Below are 19,526 nucleotides of genomic sequence, written 5' to 3' on the forward strand. Positions count from 1 at the left end.
GTATTATCAATTCTCCTTTTTTGGAGTCCTAGTTATGGCATGTTATAGTTCCTTTCATGATTTTCATTCTGCACTCATTATCCCCCTCTTTTGTTTTCCCCTTTTCCCTTCCCTTCCCCTCCTCCGGTCACCATTATATATTTTGGTTATTTCTTTTTTCGTCTCTTCTTTCACTGTTTTCTGCGGTCTCTCCTCTCTTCAGCGGTAGTTAGTCCGTATCTTCTTACTGAGGGCGGCTGTCATTGGATCCACTGTGCGCATGCCTAGTGGCGTCCAAGTCCCGGGGCATTGTGGGAGGCGCCGGCGGATGACGTTTGCGGTTCAGTGAGGTCATCGCGACTGCATCGCTGAGCCGTGGCGCCATCTTGGATGCCGCTCGCAATGCAGCTCCTGGCTGGGCGACATGCGGCTATGCGCCGATACAGGTGGACACATATTCATAATTGGGGACTCTATAAAATGTTGCGCTGGTCAGCTAACAGCACCGCCCCCTGAGGAAGCGATCTGACGCGAAACGCGCGTTGGGGCAACGGTGTGGTCCGGTCGTGGTGCCAGTACATGGGTAAGAGTCCGGGGTGGGGTTCTATGGCTTGATAAGTGACATGTGATATACGAGTCTGTGTACAGGGCTCTTTATATTGGTACATATTGTTCTATACACCCCCCGTTTCTAGACCTGTGTTTTACTCTGCATGATGCAGTGATTTTTTAGGTATTTGGCATCAGACCGAGTTCTGCACCGTTTTCTGTCTGTGCTACCCCTACTCTTCTAACTGTCTTGATGCTTATTTTTATTTTTATGTATGTTCATATATTGGTAAATTATTGGTAATTTTTGTAACGTAATAAAATATTTATATAAACGTTTTTGGACATGAAACTCCGTTTCTCTCTGTCTTATTGTATAAGCTTAAGGAGTGTCCTTATTACATTAAATATGTCCTCCTGGTAGTCTCCCCCACTGTGGTTGTGAGCATGTGGAGGAATGTGGTATTGCTTTCTTTCATTTTTGGTCTTTTTTATTATTTTATTGCTCTTTATCATGTTCCTGTCTCTGGTTCCACTTTTCCTCTCTCCTATTCCTCGTATCCTCTTCCAGTTCTCCTCTTCCCACTTGTTTTCTCTTCCTCTCATCACCTTCTCTTCCTCATGCTTCTTTTCTCTTCCTGTCCTTCTGCTCAATATCTTGTTCCCATCCTCCGTTGATCTTTTCTTTCTCCTATTCCTCCTGTCTTCCTCTTGTTCTTCTCTTTTCATTTCTCTTCTTCTTGCTCTTCATTTCATCTTATTCTTTTCCAGCAATATCCATGGCAATCACTATGTCATCCTTGAGTGGGGCACCGGTTAAGGGTCATAGGCCACATATCCAGAACTGTGAATGCATACCTCTGCATCTTTTGATACTTCCCAGATTTCCTTACCAGCCCCCATTTTGCATTAATAGGGCATACAGAAAGGAGAAACAAAAATGGACAACCCTTTAAAATTCTAATTTAAAAATGTAATTATACGGTCACAATTTTAACATATTTTGGAGCATCATTTAGTTGTTGTCTACAATCCTGTTTGGTCTAACAGATATAAGCCACATTAAAAAGAAATATTGTTTTATTTTCTGCCCTTTAGGAGAGAACACAAGAGATTTGTATTTACCATAGCCCTTTTGTATATTTTCCACACATTTTATATTTTCTTTTAGGTCCTTCTTCCTAAAAGGGATTTAACTTGAAAAGAAATTTGGTTTATGGGCCTAACATTCATATTTAAAAAGGCCGCCTTTCTTCGAGATTCTTTACTTGTCTATTTTTAAGGTTGCATTTTGAAGTATCTCATTATGTTTTACTTATCATAGCTGTTCCCTAATCCTCATCCATGTAATTGCATCTTCACACCCACAAAAGGATCCAAAGCTGAATACCAAGCCTTCTACTTGGCTAACCATCTAATGGGCAAATTTCTATGGCTGACTTCCCCCTCGTGCTTTATTAATGGTTCACTAGGCCTCACTTGGAACAAATCCTTTGGGCTCCTGGCCGTGAACTTGCTTGCAACTTATTTGGTAAAGGAAAGTGATATAAAAGGCTATTTAAAAACTCATTCCCCCTTATTTTATTGACTGATTTTCTGTTATAAATTAATCCTTTACGCGGACTGGCTTATACGAGACGCCAAACATCTGGCTCTGTGCTAGTAGGCAGCCCTAATTAGGCAGAATTTAACAGCATTTTAATTAAGAATGAGCCAATGTGAAACCTACAAAGAAAATGTCTGGTTTTAAACAAACATATCCCTGAGTCCTGCTGTAATAGTCCATTCATTTTGGAACATGTATAAGGTTTTGGCGACTAGAAAATGCAGCATCAGTTCATTCTCCACCGGCTGAGAAATAGGAACAAGATTATGAAATCCGCCTGGTGGAGGTCTACTCTGAACTGAATATGTTTGGGTGTAGACATAATCATATGTGCTTTCTAGGACACACATGTTAATCAGTTCTGACAAGGCAAATTCCATTGCAACTTTTCATCCTTGCTGAGAGCCAATTGAAATATGCTGCCCTTCCATGTCAATTACATTCCGGATTGTAGATGATGAGCTCACTTAACCCTTTCTTTTATGACAATGCAGCACTCATTAGATTTCTTTCATTTAACACTATTGTTTAAAAAGGTAATTACATAGATTATCTGCATTGTTGGTTGCAAATCGATTCACACAACATAGTGCACTGGCAATGTCGGTGATCTGTGGTCAATGGATAGGAGCCTAGAAAACTGCCTCTTACCTGATGACTCATCTATTGATTAACCAGCCTGGCGCAAAGTGAACAACACGTCACACCGCAAAAAAAAAAAAGAGGTGCTTCTCAGGGCTCCAATCCAGTGACTACCGATTACCGATGTGGCGATAAATCAGGGTCTTGTGCACCAGCTATAATTATCGGCAGAAGTTTAAACAAATCAAAATATATGTACTTAAAGATGCAAGAGATGAAGCCAAATTCCTAGCACACCAAAGTCTCAAGGGGAAACTGACTCCTCAACAAAACACATAAACAGAAACTTCTTAAAAACAGCTATTGGTTTAGTTACAAAGTCTTCCAATATTGAAGTGAGTAACTCGTAACGTTACGATGGAACAGGCAACTTGTGCCATCACCTGTACTCTTCTCTATCACAGTCAACACTCACATCATGACCCACTCCACTCACTTCATGGTTTTCCACACTCTAAACAGTCGATTCACAGACCCACTTCTTCCTTAAATTGGGACAGTGCCGACAGGTCAACTGCCTACCTCTCTTTGTCCCTGGATCCCTACCTTAGTGTCTGTCCGTCAGGTGCTGGACTCTTACTCTATCTCAGCTCCTCTTCATAGGTCAGGCGCCCTTCCTTGTCACAAAGTTGATAACACTTAGTACATAATGGCTGTTTGATGGGTTACAACTAGTGATGAGCGGGTGTACTCGTTGCTCGAGTTTTCCCGAGCACGCTCGGGTGACCTCCGAGTATTTGTTAGTGTTCGGAGATTAAGTTTTCATCGTGGCAGCTGAATGACTTACAACTATTAGCCTGCTTGATTACATGTGGGGATTCCCTAGCAACCAGGCAACCCCCACATGTACTTATCCTGGCTAATAGCTGCAAATCATTCAGCTGAGAAAACTTAATCTCCGAACACTAACAAATAGTCGGAGGTCACCCGAGCGTGCTCGGGAAAACTCGAGCAACGAGTATACTCGCTCATCACTAGTTACAACCATCAACTCCAATATCTCAGCGGGGTCTTTGGCTTTTTACCTGAGGAACGTGAATATCGTTTTCTGTGTACTTATTCCACAAACAACCACCCACTTCATTTTTCTGTCTTCGGCCTTAACTATCAGCAAACCTTCATTCTGACATGCACCACCCATTCGCCAGTCACTCAGCTCACGTTCGCACAATGTCGGTGTCACATATCATCAGTAGTCATTGAGACCCCAAGAGATATTATGGCACTTTGCATGTTAATATCAGCTCAGCAGAAAAACACACACAAAACAATGGAATTCAAAAGATATTGGCCTTGCTCATGAAATACATTGATTAATGACAATTTTTTTTTTTAATTATTCAAGTCGGTAAAGTCAATAATGTAGAGATCTTTGTGGTTCACCTGGATCGTCCTTGGCACAGAATGCGCTCTACATTGTAAGGTATGCTTCAAGAAATTTTCACGTTAAATTCTCATTCATAAAACACCATTGGAAAAATTAGTTAATTTCATTTAGCAACTTTTCAGCATGATTATTACACTTCATTAGAAAATCACAGGGTGATATAGAGAAATATGACCAGTATGACCACCAAGATTCAAGTCCATCCACCCACCTTTATCTAAGCAGGAAACAGTTTTGGAGATCCATCCTGATCTATTGATCGGCGATCACCAGATCTGTAAGATCTTAAGGAGTTGACCTCCACTTCCACAAAGTAGAATTTAATTTTTCCCTAATTTTTCAGTTTCATGCTGGGATTACACACAAACAAACACCATCAATAAAAATCATCAAATGCTTATTTGTTCTACTGCTACTTTCGCTGACCCTCTATTCACATATTCTGCTTGTTTCATAAAATATGCATGTATTCTGTATAAAGAGAAGAGAAGAGGTCGCTGCTAGATCCTTTTGGCGGCTAATAATCTCCTCTGAGAGCCAAAGGATGTGGTGTATAAATTGATCATGCTTGATCCTCTTTTTTACCAACATCATTTATCAGAAGAGTTGGAAGGTCTAAGAGAAAGGGTTATCCTCTACTGGACAAGGCCTTAAAAGCCTATGTAAAATTAAAAAAGCATATACCTACCTCCTGGACTAGACCACTCCTGCAATATTGTTGATCCTCTCTGACTAAATCGTGAAAGACTGCAGCAGTCATTTAATGCGACAATATCACATGACTGGTGTGATTCACAGTATCAACATTGGAGGAGTGGCGCTAGTCCATAAGGTGAGTATACATTTTTTTACATTTTTTGGGGGGGCACCTCAAGTATCTAGGAAGGGGTTGTCTAGTAGTGGAGAATGCCTTCAATGTCATTTGACTGTCCCATCGAAATCCAGAGGTTAGGATGACTTTATTTAAAAAGGGTTGTCTGGTGAAAAAAAGTTATCGCCTATCCACGGCATTGGTGGTAATTTGTTGATGATTTGGGGGTCCGACCACTGGGACTTATGCTGAGTGACAGAATGGGAACTTTTATACTTGTTAGAATGGAGCTGCAGTGCACATTCTTGAACGATATTCCATTTTTTATCAATGAGGTGGTTGTCGAAACTATGCTCTGCTTTATTCCGACAGCCCCATAAAGAATGAATAAAGAGGTCGTTCTGTTCCATATTCTAATGGGGATGAAAGTGCTCTGTCTTGGATACAAAATGTCCCGGTAAGCCAATCGGTTTGGGTTGCAGCTGTCAGACCGCCATCGATCAGTTATCTCATGGATAGGTGATCACTTTTTTTCACCGGACAACCCCTTTAACAATGCAAATGAACCAAACAGATGTCTTGAAAACCTTAATATTCAAAGTTCCCAGGTACAGGTTGTGTGAATATTTTCACCGCCTGCACTAAAATACGAATGCAATGGGGTAAAATGTGGAAAGTATCATATTAAGTGCAGGATTGGGAATTCCTGTACCCAAAGTAAGAGCAGATGTGAAAAGCTGACATGAAAAATATTGTTGTTGTAGCAAAAATCCCTTTGCGTTTTGCCTGGACATATTTACATTAAAACGTTAAATTATGCAGACGGGGTAGTGAAAAGGACGGCGTAACTCTGACCCAGGAGAAAAGCCTTCGACTGCTCTCTGTAGTATTGCAAATTCACTTCCCTAACTTAATAATCTCTCTCTGTGATACTTTCCCATGTTACAACGAATGATTTACCTTTGAAAGTAACACAATCACCTAATTGCATCAGGCTAAGTTCTCTATGGAGAGGTGACCCTTGGGTCTCTAAGTGGCGATTAAAAATAAACTTGACTTGTGGGTTTTCACAATTCTTCTTTTTTTATCACCGCAGTTGTACAAAAGCATTTGACAATGCGCACATCAAGCCAATGGCATGCCAAGTGTATGGCGGAACATGGACATGTGCTAGCGATTTCTCCTCCTCCCGGGGGAAGATCTCGTAGGACTTACCCTATTTTTAACTGGCTGTAAATGTAACTAATACTTTGTGAATGTTATCTTTCCCTTGACTGCTTCAAAGCGAGTCCAACCAAAAGTTTCTTTTCGTAATGTAATGTGTCGAAAATATTTCCGAGAAAGCAAAAGCCCAAAATGTTTTCTTTACCTCCAGGTCACTTGTTCATCTATCCAAACATCCTCAATTTCAGCTCATGTTATGCTGATGTCCCCATCAAACTTGGCAGGAGAATTGGGAAATTAGAGAATTCAATTGTTTTAATGGGAATGTTTGGAAAAATTATTCAGAAATTGTGCCCACATCATCCATCATTGTCCAGCCATCAATTTAATATTTACTTAAACAGTGTGGATTTTTACATTTTTAGCTGTGATATTTGGACCAAGAATCTCGCAGCCGATGCCAAGAAGAAAATATCCAACTAATTTTTTTTTTCCCCTGTGAACATAATTCTGTACAAATATTTGAAGGGGTTCTAAACTTATTTTTTATAGAACAAATAATTTGGCTTGACAAATTTTTTTTCCTAAATTGGAGACCTCCTCACCCCCAGAAATTTTAACCTCTGATGGGCCATGTGTGTGGCAAGTTTCAGAAATCTCATGGAAGCAAAATGGGGAGAGGCACGTTCACCTCCCCCATTCCTGACAGTGCCCCATTCTCAAGGAACAGGTGCCAGAGGTGGGACCAGCATCTATCACACATTTTTTAAGTAAATGTCATATAAGGGTATACCCTTTAACTTTCAAAATACATACACCATTAGTCGCAAACACTTTGCTGTGGCTCGTGTGGTCAACGCCGCATTTCGCGATACACTGAAGAGGGAGGGGCGCCCTAGCTAGGAGGCTACCAAAACAGATGATTACCTACCTTCCATACTTGTGGAAATATGATGAAAATAAACTTGCTTTGGCCCAACAGACCCCACTTGACTGAATAAAGGTTGAAGGGGTATTCCAAAGTAGTAATCACATTGATTTATTCACAGGATAGGTGGCAACTTCTAGATTGGCATGGGACCCCTGATTAAACTCCCATTTGTCACTAGTACAGTTGTAGTGGATCAATTTGTGGGATTCTGGTCCATCGGCCAAGTCAGTGATCTGTGATCGTTGGATGGGAGCTCTGTAACTGCTGGACAGGAGCTGTGTGACTGCTGGGCGGTGGCTGTGTGACTGCTGGATGGGAGCTCTGTGACTGCTGGACTGGAGCTCTGTGACTCTGTAACCTTTTGGGATGCCCAGCGCAGCTTTTAATTAGCTGGGTTGATGCAAGGACATCTGTGCATCACACCGCAATACAGACATCATTCCAGGCCGGATAATTAAAAAAAGAGCTGGGGACCCCAAAACGAAAGAGTCGTAAGCCTCCTGTCCATCGACTAAGACTACTGACCTGCCAGATAGACTGGAGTCCTGTTAATCCGTCCACCCAAATCCTAATCACTAGAATAAGTCATTTTTATCAGTATTACAATTATGAGACAGTGGACATGCTCAACTGGTGCCCCATTCATTCTCTATGGGACTCCTGCAGAAAGCTGAGTATGGTGCTCCAGCAGTCCAATAGAGATAGAATGAAGTAAGAGTTGGGAATGTGAACTGTTGCTCCATAACAAATGGAGATAAAAGTGCCCAAATTCTGGAGTTTGGCGTGGTCCCACCAATCTAGAAGATATCACATTCTCTGCGGAATTTCTTCAAACTAGAGTACCCTTTTAAACAATACAACTTTGAAAGCCTGGGACTATTTCAAATAATTTTATATAAGCAAATTATGGTGCAAACAATGGCTAGATTAAGGGAAGGAAATTTTGCAATTTTACCAAATAATAATTAAAAAAAATATCTTCATTTGATTGCTGCTCTATTTAGCCCATAATAATTCAGTCTAACAAGGGTCTATCCACATCCGCAACCACTGATTATTAATTTCTGGAACATAATGACTTGTTACAATAAACCGTCTTTCTCATTTGCATTGCATTCCTCTTCAGCTTATAATTCCTATTTCATGCAAATATTACCACCCAGAAACTGATTTAAGAAATTAGGATGCATAGCAAGGAGATTAGAGGAGAGAGACATAAAGATGTTAATCAAGACACCTAATTTGTCAAGTCTTTTCAATCAGTAATGGACTGAGAATGCGGCCTCCTGGGAAAATCTAGATGAATAGAGTCCGTCTACCCTGTAAATGACATATTTGCATATTATTTAATGTATTGCTTTGTAATCACTCTGTACTACGTTTGTTCTCTTCATGTCAACAATACAAATCCTAATTGAATCTAGGGAAGCGAGAAAGGCAGTCAAATGCTCCGCAAAGCCATCGGAATTTTCTGAAAAGTGGTTATGAAATTAAATAGGGATAATTGCCTTTGGAAAAACAGTTTTGTGGCTTTATAGGTCTATTATCCCCATTTGGTCAACACAGCCCCCGCAATTCCTCACTGTTCAGCCAAATAAAGCTAGGGTTTATAGGAGCAGCAGATACGTCTTGTACGGATCTAATAAGGAGGGGGAGTAGAGAATAACTTCAGAGTAAAGGTACCTTCACACTAAACAACTTTACAACGAGAACGTCAACAATCCGTGACGTTGCAGCGTCCTGGATAGCGATCTCGTTGTGTTTGACACGCAGCAGCGATCTGGATCCCGCTGTGATATCGCTGGTCAGAGCTAGAAGTCCAGAACTTTATTTGGTCGTCAGGTCGGCGTGTATCGTCGTGTTTGACAGCAAAAGCAACGATGCCAGTAATGTTAAACATGGAGCCAACGACCTGTGAGAACGATAAGTGAGTCACCGCTACGTCACAGGATCGCTCCTGCATCGTTGTGGAGCTGCTGTGTTTGACATCTCTACAGCGACCTAAACAGCGACGCTGCAGCGATCGGCTCGTTGTCTATATTGCTGCAGCGTCGCTGAGTGTGACGGTACCTTAAGAGATCGATCTTGTATGGGGAATTTCTGCAACTCAGGAGTAAATAAAAAGTTAGCATAAAAAGAAATAAGATAAACAAAAAGAACATTCCCAAGTTCATACGTTTGGCCTATTTTCTAGAATATTCACTCAACGTACATCTAACATGCCCAAAGAGTTCATTAGCTTCAGTTGCAATCAAAATTATTCACCTCCATTGCAAATTTGGTTTGTTAGCAAAAATTTGTTTACTTTCTTCTCTTTGTCGTAAATCAATAAAACAAAAACTGTTTCCTACCGAACTAACATAAGTGTTTTTTCCAAATTCTGCAGAAAATGCCAGTTTTACTGAGCACTACAGGCAGGGCCGGACTGGCCATCTGGCAATTTTGGCAAATGCCAGAAGGGCCTGTCTGGTCATGGGCCGCCTTATCTGCTATGTTGTTAACAGAATCGGTGTTCTCAGGACATCCATACTGTTAAAGGGAACCAGTCACCCCCAAAATGGAAGTTGAGCTAAGGCTACTTTCACACTAGCGTCGTTTTGCCTACGTCGCAATGCGTCATTTAGGAGAAAAAGCGCATCCTGCAAAGTTGTCTGCAGGATGCGTTTTTTCCCCATAGACTTACATTAGCGATGCATTGCGACGTATGGCCGTGCGATGGATGCATCGTGTTTTGGCAGACCGTCGGCACAAAAAAACCCTCCATGTAACGTTTTTTTGTGCGTCGAGTCCGCCATTTTCGACCACGCATGCGCGGCTGAAACTCCACCCCCTCCTCCCCGGAACTCACAATGGGCAGCAGATGCATTGTAAAACTGCATCCGCTGCCCACGTTGTGCTACTTTAACACACTGTCCGTCGGTACTTCGGGCCGATGGTTTGCGATGGCCCGTACCGACGGACTAGTGTGAAAGTAGCCTAAGCCCACTGCCATCAGGGGCTTATCTACAGCATTCGGTAATGCTGCAGATAAGCCCCCGATGTAACCTGAAAAATGAGAAAAAGAGGTTATATTATACTCACCCAGGGGCGGTCCCGGTACGATGGGCGTCGTGGTCCGGTCCGGGGCCTCCCATCTTCTTACGATGAAGTCCTTTTCTTGTATTCACGCTGCGGCTCTGGCGTACTTTGTCTGCCCTGTTGAGGGCAGCGTAAAGTACTGCAGTGCGCAGGCACTGGGCCTCTCTGACCTTTCCCGGCGTCGGCGCACTGCAGTACTTTGCTCTGCCCTCAACAGGGCAGACAAAGTACTCCTGCGCCGGAGCCGCGGCATGAAGACAAGAAGAGGACGTCATCATAAGAAGATGGGAGGCCCCGGACCGGACTGCCACACCCATCGGACCGGACCGCAACGGGAAGGCCCCTGGGTGAGTATAATCTAACCTCTTTTTCTCATCTTTCAGGATACATCGGGGGCTTATCTACAGCATTCCAGAATGCTGTAGATAAGCCCCTGATGCTGGTGGGCTTAGCTCAACTTCCATTTTAGGGGTGACAGGTTCCCTTTAAGAGCTGTGATGGAGTCCCTGACTCCATCACTTACCCAGCAGGCCACGGGTATCATTAGACATATTTTTCTTGCTGAAAACCTTCCTTTCCTCCATCCATGGTAATATTAGTAATATATTCCATCTGGTTCATGGGGACAGGGACAACATGGGCCTGTGTGATTTCAAATGCCAGGACTGAATTTCAGCCCCAGTCCATACCTGACTACATGTTCAGAGTCATTATCCCCTTCATGACAAACATTTTTAATACTTAGTAAAACCCCTCTGGCTGTTATGACCTGCTACAACCATGATGTATAGCCAGACACCACTGAGGAATCTTAGCCCGTTCCTCATGGGCAACGGCCTCCAGTTCACTAATATTCTTGGGTTGTCAAGAAAGCTGTCCAAAATGTTAAAAGAAGAAATCATTGACTTTCAAGAGCAAAGAAAATGATTAAAAAAATACAAAAAAAATACAAAGATATTGACAGTTCCTAGAGATGCAGCTAGAAGCAGAGCTCACAAATAGGTATGTACAATTTGTAGTGGTTACGTGTCACAACAGAGGCTTTGAGCTTGGTGGTTACGTTACAGCAGACATAGTCTATAAGCTTGCTAGTTGCACTTTAATATTGTGGCACACAGCTTGGGGAATTGCTACTAGCAGGCACAGAGTTTAGTGGTCTCAGAGTAACGGGAGCAGTCTCTTCCACTCTAACAGCAGGAGGTTCTTGAAAATGATGATCACTGTCAAGAACCTCTTGCTGTTAGAGTGGTTTTGCCCTGTGGTGTAGAGAGACCCCAGAGCATAATAAGAAACGTTCAATTTATATTGAATAGTGACAATGCCAATTGAATTTCTTGGCCAAATTTGAATAAACTGCCGAATCTGAAATTTGGAAGATTCACTCAGGAATTCACAAGTAGAAACCATACTGTACCAAAGAGAGAATCAAGTTAGAGAGCAACTAAAGCATCATGTGAAGACACCATTTCATGTTTTACAAAAATTTTTCCTTTAAGTGAATCCTGAACACTGGAATAAAACGGGGAACATTTCTATATTTTAGTAAAGTTAAGGAGCTGAAAAATAATTATGGCACTTTGATATAATATTCAATACATAGTTATATAAAACATGAGTCATGCGATTCTTCCCAGCCTACTAACGCTGCCAAATTTCAATGTGACACTCAGAAAATAGAGCAAACGCATTAAAGTAAAAAGAAGAAACTTTTCACAGTATTGCCATTTATCATTAATATATATCTGCCCTTGAAGCGATTTGTTTTAACTGGTATGTGGGAGGATCAGTGCTGGATGTAATCTCCTTGAAAACAAAAAATAAACATGTTAGATGAGATATGACTGTGTGATACACTTTGCATTAATCATATGGCAGCGCATTAAATCGGGTTTCAGATCTGGAAGAAATCTAAATAAAATTGAACGTTGGAGATAATCTTTTCATCCAACTTTGGACTTTACAGGTTGATTGTTCTCAATTATAACATGCACATAACATATACTTTTCATTCTAGCTCAAGACACCCAACATCAGTTTCAAGATGCATGGTAATTACTCAATCATATCTTCTCCTTTTCTAGGTTTTCCTTTTACAACCATCCCTGATTACAGACTATAAGCCTCTCTCCAATGTTATACACCTGTCTTGGCTCTGTTGCATCTGCCCTGGTTCGTTGAACTTTCTTGTGCTCCACGTCGTGCTTTCTGGGTGGCCTAGCGTGCCTCCATGTGATGGTCCTATTTCAGGGCTTCTAAGACACACACCTGAGACTTGGTATTGAATCTGAGACTAGACCTGCAGTTTGTGTGTGCACAGCAGCCTGGCTGTGGGCTACAGGACATCTCCTGTAGACCAATGACATCTAGTGCTTCTTCCTACTTATCTGTGACTTCTTGTGACTCCAGAGTTCTGTCGGCTACCTGTCCATGGGTCTCCTGGATGTCTTCTCTATGTCCTCCTGTGGTTTTCAGGATGTCTTCCTGGCTGTGTGCGGCTTCCTTAGTTGCTAACTTTCCTGTTACTCCAGAGTAAGATTTGCTACGTGCCTGTGGTTTCCTCTGCTTGCCTGTAGGGTCCTGACGTCTGTCTGTGGTTTCCTGCACCCCACCTGCTTGCTTGCCTGTGGTTTCCTGACGTCTTCTGCCTGCGGTTTTCTGTGGTTCACTGATGTCCTCTACTTGCCAGCGGTTTCCTGGTGTGCTCCTTCGGGATAGAGTTTCCAGCACTCTATATGCTTGCCTGCGGTGTCCTGATGTCCTCTGCTTGCCTGTAGTTTCCTGACGTCCTCCACCCATAAAATTGCAATATTAAGTATATATACACAAGCATGAGATGTTCAAAGCCATATTATGGAAACTATAAAAACTGCCTACTGCACCGTTGTGTGCCTCAAACTTCCTACAGAGGCATAAAGTAGTTTTTCTTTTGGATCAATATGGAATTTAAAATGTTGCATGTTCCATCACATGGTGCATGATGAAGCCTTTCTTTTCAATAATAATTATTTTTAGGGACCATATTTTCATAATGTGATGACATATGGACAGAGTAGATGAAAGTTTTGCTTGAGATGGCACTCATCTCAAACTGTGGTGGGAAAGCATTTCTAAAAGTTAGTCAGTCTACTTATGCACTTTCCCATCTCCAGTTTAGGGAAGGATGAAAGCTACAATTGATGGTAATCAATGGGCAGCACGGTGGTGCAGTGGTTAGCACTGCAGCCTTGCAGCGCTGGAGTCCTGGGTTCAAATCCCACTCAGGACAACATCTGCAAAGAGTTTGTGTGTTCTCTCCGTGTTTGCGTGGGTTTCCTCCGGGTACTCCGGTATCCTCCCACATTCCAAAGACATACTAATAGGGAATTTAGGTTGTGAGCCCCATCGGGGACAGCGATGATAATGTGTGCAACCTGTAAAGCGCTGCGGAATATGTTAGCGCTATATAAAGATTATTATTATTATTATTTAGGGAAGGATGTAGTTCCATTTAAGAGGATATATGTAATGGCATTCTGTCAATAGTCACCTGGTAGTTCTAAAATGGCTACTACAGACAGGCTTAGCACAAGCCACAAGCCATTTAACCCCTGTACATGAATCTGAACTTAAACAGGGGCTCCTGGGCTGGGGCGATGGAATAAACTGCTGTTTGGTGGTGCAGGCTGGCAGGAGTGGTCAGGTAGGTGAGTCAGAACTAAGAGGGCAAGAAAAGTGCAAAATCAGTATAGGTAAGAATACTCAAACTCAAGCCGAGGTCAAGAAGGCTGTATGTGGTAGTTTCCATCAGTAATCTAGAAGCTTAAGTAGGGTGTGGTGCTCTCCAATTGGGTGGAGCAGAAAGCAGATAACCCCAGCTGAACAGCACACATACCCATACTGCCAGATATGACGGCATCTAAATGGCTGGACAGAGCCTGCACCAATCAGAACTTCTGGTTCCAACATTTCTCCTATAACCAGTGCTACCCGCAGAAAGGATATAGCAGCGCCTAGCAGACGTCACTGGAGGAGGTCCTGGTGGAGATATCTAAAAGCATCTCTGAGCAAACTACATCTTTAAGAAGCTGGTGGAGCCGCCAAGGTTTCCTTAAGCAAAAGCCAACAGCCTTTTTCCTGAAGCGGGTTCGCAGGCGGCTGTTGTTCCTTGTGACAGCTCTGCCACTGGCATCTTTTCACTGTCCCTTCAGCTATAAAGAGCTGATGATGACTTCAAAACAAAGCTGCCTAAAGAAAGAACATGCTTCGTCTTTAAAACACTTCCTGGTTTCCAAACTCTGAAGTGGCTAAAAGAAGTAATAAAAGACTGAACATGTGCACAGCAATGTCATTTTAACCTTGCTGTGCACTATATTAATTTTTGTAGCAATTGTGAGGAGCTTTGTGCACGTACGTCGTGTGCACATACCCTTAAGCTGGTTTCAACCATCCAACATTTGTGGTCTGATTGAGATGTCCAGAACGGTCACAGGTCTCCTGACTAGAACTCAATAAGCTCCTATATGCCTATGATGCTGTGGAGTTCACATCAGGAGATCTGTGTCTGGTCTTGATATATTGGTCCATATTTAGACCATAAATGTCGGAACTGTGCGATGGACCTTACGGGTGAGAGAATGCAAAAGTATTGGTTGCATGTCTATTGCTTGATAAGGTCCTAATGAACTTTGGTACAACAAAAAGACTCCAGTAGTATAAATGGTGTGATAGGTGGGGACCTTGTTACAGATTTTTCATTGGAGTCATTGAGGTTCAAGTTATGGAGGCACATTGAGTTCCTATCATTTCATAGTATAGAATAAGATTTGCTATGGGTCCAAGTATTCTAAGAGATTATCAGATCCTGCTGGGACATGTAGTTTTGTAACTGCCGGAGTACCACAGTTTGTAGTGGTATAAGAAGTAGTTGTGGTGAAGCTTCATTCTTGCTATCCCTCGGAATCTTACAGGTAAGGAATTCCCAGTGTGAGATCCAATTTCCCTTTCACATACCGTCACTACATCTGCTAACTGTTAATCCTATGGCACTGCAACAGAATAAGTTCCGTTCTCAAAGATTAAGAATCAATCTAGTGGCCTCCTTGTCACTGGACTGAGTTACCTAAGCCCAGGACTCCAGGGTGTATGCCATCTGGTTTCTCCTTATAGTGAATATATAACGTAATACTTCTTCATTCTCTTTATCCCAAGGATTGAGCTCTTGAAAAGTGAGATGGGTAGATAATGATCTGAGTCTCCTTAGCTTTCAAAGATGCAATATTCACCTTCATCTTTTGACAATTTACATATTTAAGAATTTTACTTCTTGGATTGGAAATATTTGTCATTTATGATCATTGTTTCATTTTCTAACTTTTTTCTATTAACTTTGACTGAGTAATATGACACCAAGGTAGTAAAGTTTACTGCGGCATAATTAACTTATTTACTGTAACTTACACTGGATAAAAATGCTCTAGTGCATTAAAGTCTTAAAACTAAAAAAAAAGAAAAATTGAACAAAAATATAGCAAATTATGATGATTATGCTGATGACATAAGAAGGCCGAATGTGAAATCAAATAATAAATGTGTGGTCCTGATCAGCTCCAGGCACTTCATTTGCTGGACTAATAGTAACTAAGTGATCTCAAGTGGTTTCTTTAAAGCGGAGGAAGTCCAGATGAAGCAACACTTTCCAAACTGGCACTGTCCCGAGAAGCTTCCTTGTTGCTCAAGGCAAAGGGCTTGGAATGGGCACCCTCCACTTGGTCCATGAACATCAACATATTAGTTATTGGATCGAAGATTATTGATTTAGTGCCCATAACTTACAGATCCATTTGGGTAGATCAGAGAGAGAGGAGAAAGGGGAGAAGGAAGAGAGGACAAGTGCCAGGGAGGAGTGGAGACGGGAGAGAAAGAAAGACCTTTTACAGCGCCAAAGTTCAGGTCCCCATTGACTTTTATGGGTAGAGTTCTGCTACCTGAACTGAACTTTGAACTAAAGTTTGCTCAAACCCAAATATCCACAGGTCCGCTCATCCCTAAATGTGAGCATTGCAGCCGAATGCTATAGTGCACAGCCATCTTTAGTCTTAACCATGATGATTAGGTAATTAGTACCAAGTAGAAAGTAAGAAGTTTATACAGTAAAGTTATAAACTGCACATGTAGCGCCCCCACTGCCGCAGGGCCGAGGGGTACCCGGTACCGGGCCTCTGAGCCTCTGCTCTGGGGTTGTCACGGTGGCTAGGCCCGGTCCGTGACCCTGCTGAGGGGCGTACAGTAAATGATGGTTGTGGATGGTGGTGGTGGTGCGGTGCAGTAAATAACGAGGACACCAGGTTGCAGTCTCTTTACCTCTTTACTGAAGGTCTCTGGGTCCTCAGTCCGGAATACGGTTCACCAGGCTGCGCAAGTCCGGCCGGTCCAATGGCACCTCCAGAGTTCTCTTTGCAGGTGGAAATCTGTGCCTACCTGCTAGCGCTATGTGTTGTGGTCCTTCCCTGCTGTGCTTACGGAAAGTCCCCACAACTGTTGTGTCTGTTTCTTAAGTTCCCTCACAACTCGATTAGATGATGTTCTGCTAATCTTCCGTCCCTCCCTGATGTTACGGTTAGGACGGCACCCGTATGACGGGTAGGCTCGGAGCTCTTCCGGGACCCTAGAGTCGCCCCTCTCCACAAGTTGCCCCCCAAGACTGCATAGGTGATTTAGGTGAGACAGCCCGCCTATGACTGACTGTCCTGCCGTTGGTTTGAAGTATTGCCTGAAGCTGAATATAGTAATACTTCCTCGGCGTTCCGGCCGCCGGTTGTGCGCCTCAGTAGGATGTTGCCTCGGTCTTACAGCACGACTCCTACTGGTATTTCTCCTTCTTGCTTTGATCTCGTTTCTCACTCAGCACAATATATCTCGCTTCTGTTCCTTTCTTAGGGCACCGCCGCTATGCTGAGCAGGCACGGTCCCGTGACGTTCCTTCTTGTAGCCAGGCCTCTGTCACGGTCCCAAACCTGACAGGGACCCTAACGAAATATTTTTTTTTTTTCGCAAAGCTATGACACCTATATAAAGACCATACCCATGAATCCTGGATAAAAGATTGGCACAATAAACCATAGAAGGAAGTTTGCCAGGTCTTCAGGGGAAGAAGGTTTCTTCTAGAGAGTTGACAAGTATGATTATTTATTACATACAGAACATATAATTATTTTTGTAATATTTTATCACTTCACCTGACGATATTAAAATGCGATTTTGTTTTTAGTTCTCTTTCCTTTTATTTTGCTATGGTGGACCTCTATATTATGAGACAGTGATCTTCCAACTATTGTATAGCTGGCACCTTCCAGCACGCAAGTGGCCATCGATGGCAAAGTTGGAGCTGCAGTTTTGCAATTCTTTTTTTTTTTTTAGATCTGTTCGTCCTTTTCTCTTACATATCATACATATTTCGGAACATTTGTTTCTCATACTTTTGCAGTTTCTGTTGAAATAGTCTAGAGAGTCCGGCACGTTGTTTATACCCAGCCCGTATTCCCTGGCGGACGTCTGCTATACACATGTTAGAAGTTATGTGATTGTGTTGTCTAGTTAAGTCAGTATGTCTGTGCTCTTCGAAATGTGTAACGTAAGTCTGTCTCATTTTGTTTATGTAGGTCATCGCGTTTGTATCATTGTAATGAACATAACTCACACAATGGCATCCATCAAGCTGCAATCCCATCGAAACACGTCAACGGCCACAAAGTGGTGCACAGATCTACCCTATCGGAGGAAGAGGAATTATAGCTTTTTTTGTCTTCTTTTCTGCATCGGAGTGTATATATACATCATTCATTGTGTGACCTCTGTAAATAATTCCATCCTATCTGTGTGAGAATCTGATATACAGTATATTCACAATGCAATGTGTGCTTCGCATGTACTTAATTTCACAGGGTGAGGGCTGTAAGGAAACACAGACCAGCTGTGGTGGTAGAAGAAGAAAACACATAAAACCGGAGTTATTGTTAACATATGGATCTATGTCATAAAACCTGCAATCTGACCATGACCATGACTTCAGCACATTGCTATAAAAAAAAAAAAAGAGAGAAAAAAAAAACCCTGTGGATACATTTGTATTCCAAAACATGTCATAATAAAAGATTAACAGTTTAAAAAATTGGAAAACAGAAATCTTCCATGCAGCAATGCAGATTTCCTTTCCTCTTCTGACATTCCTCAAAATCCTGGGAAAGGGGATAATCGGATTTTAAAGATCTTAAGCGGAGCGTTACGTGCGTGTACTTAGAGGCCTCGTTGGGATTTCCAGAGGCCATATGTAACAATATGATGCAGTATTGGAGCTGATGTATACCCATGTGTCTAACTGTCGAAGGAAAACATTGATAGCTGCATGTTGTAGACTAGTGGTCCCCAATCTGTGGTTCTCCAACACTGCAAATGCATTCACGTCCTGACTACTGGAGGTTGGGATTTCTAGAGTTGCAACTGCTGGTAGAAGTGTCTGACAGCTGTCTATCCCAGTAAAAGTGCACCACCAGATTTCTGCAAGCTACCAGTGCAGACTGTGCAAGGAGAATTAAATATCCTGGCATGTTCCTTTATTGTCTGTCCTCTGCTTACCTTTGGCTTTCTTCTGACCATGATCTGCCTCTTCCCTTCCCCTGCTGACCACTTTGTCCAGTGGCGAAAACGTGAAGCTTGTGGGCCCTAATACAAAAGCTTCAATAGGGCCCCCAATTATTGCAAATCTTCAATAATAATGGTCTTTTCATATGGGCCAAAAGGACCTTTTGGGCTCTCTACGCTGCAGAGACCTAGAGCAATTGCAACCCCTTTGCCTGTTAGAGTTATGCCCCTGGCTATTTTCCTGACCAGGGATGGACATACCATTGGTGCAACCACACAGGGTTCCAAGAGGTAAGGGGGTCCATTTCCATCTTCAATTCAGGTGGAATTTTGCATTATGATTAGCTATTGGGCTGCAAAAGGACCATATACTGTTCTTGCACATGGACCCTCTTCAGTCTGTGTCCGCTCCTTTCTCAGTGAATGATTTACCAACCAGCTGCCAACTGTTAGCCAGCGACTATTTATGAATGTGCTACCTGGGATTTTGCTGCAGTGCTAACCACAACCATATTAAAAGGGTAAAGACCAGGGATCCCTAAATTCACTGCCCAGTTTAGCCAGCACGAAGTGGACTTTGGCTATTTCTCTTTTTGCTGCTTAACACATCATAACACCGAGTTGGCCACCAGGAGACTTTTTGGATGGACCAACAGGAGACTTTTTGGATGGACTAGCGTGACACTTTTTGGATGGACCAGCATGAGACTTTTTGGATGGACCCGCAGGAGACTTTTTGGATGGATCAGAGGAGATGTGAGGA

At 42.5% G+C, this 19,526-nt stretch overlaps 1 long non-coding RNA gene across 1 annotated transcript in view; it reads right to left on the reverse strand.

The window, feature by feature from the left end:
- LOC143764484 (uncharacterized) overlaps positions 1-19,526 on the reverse strand; it is a 62,497-nt gene that overhangs the window by 36,744 nt on the left and 6,227 nt on the right. The window lies entirely within an intron of this gene.

The sequence above is a fragment of the Ranitomeya variabilis genome, chromosome 4, assembly GCF_051348905.1.
Source record: "Ranitomeya variabilis isolate aRanVar5 chromosome 4, aRanVar5.hap1, whole genome shotgun sequence".
NCBI lineage: Eukaryota > Metazoa > Chordata > Amphibia > Anura > Dendrobatidae > Ranitomeya > Ranitomeya variabilis.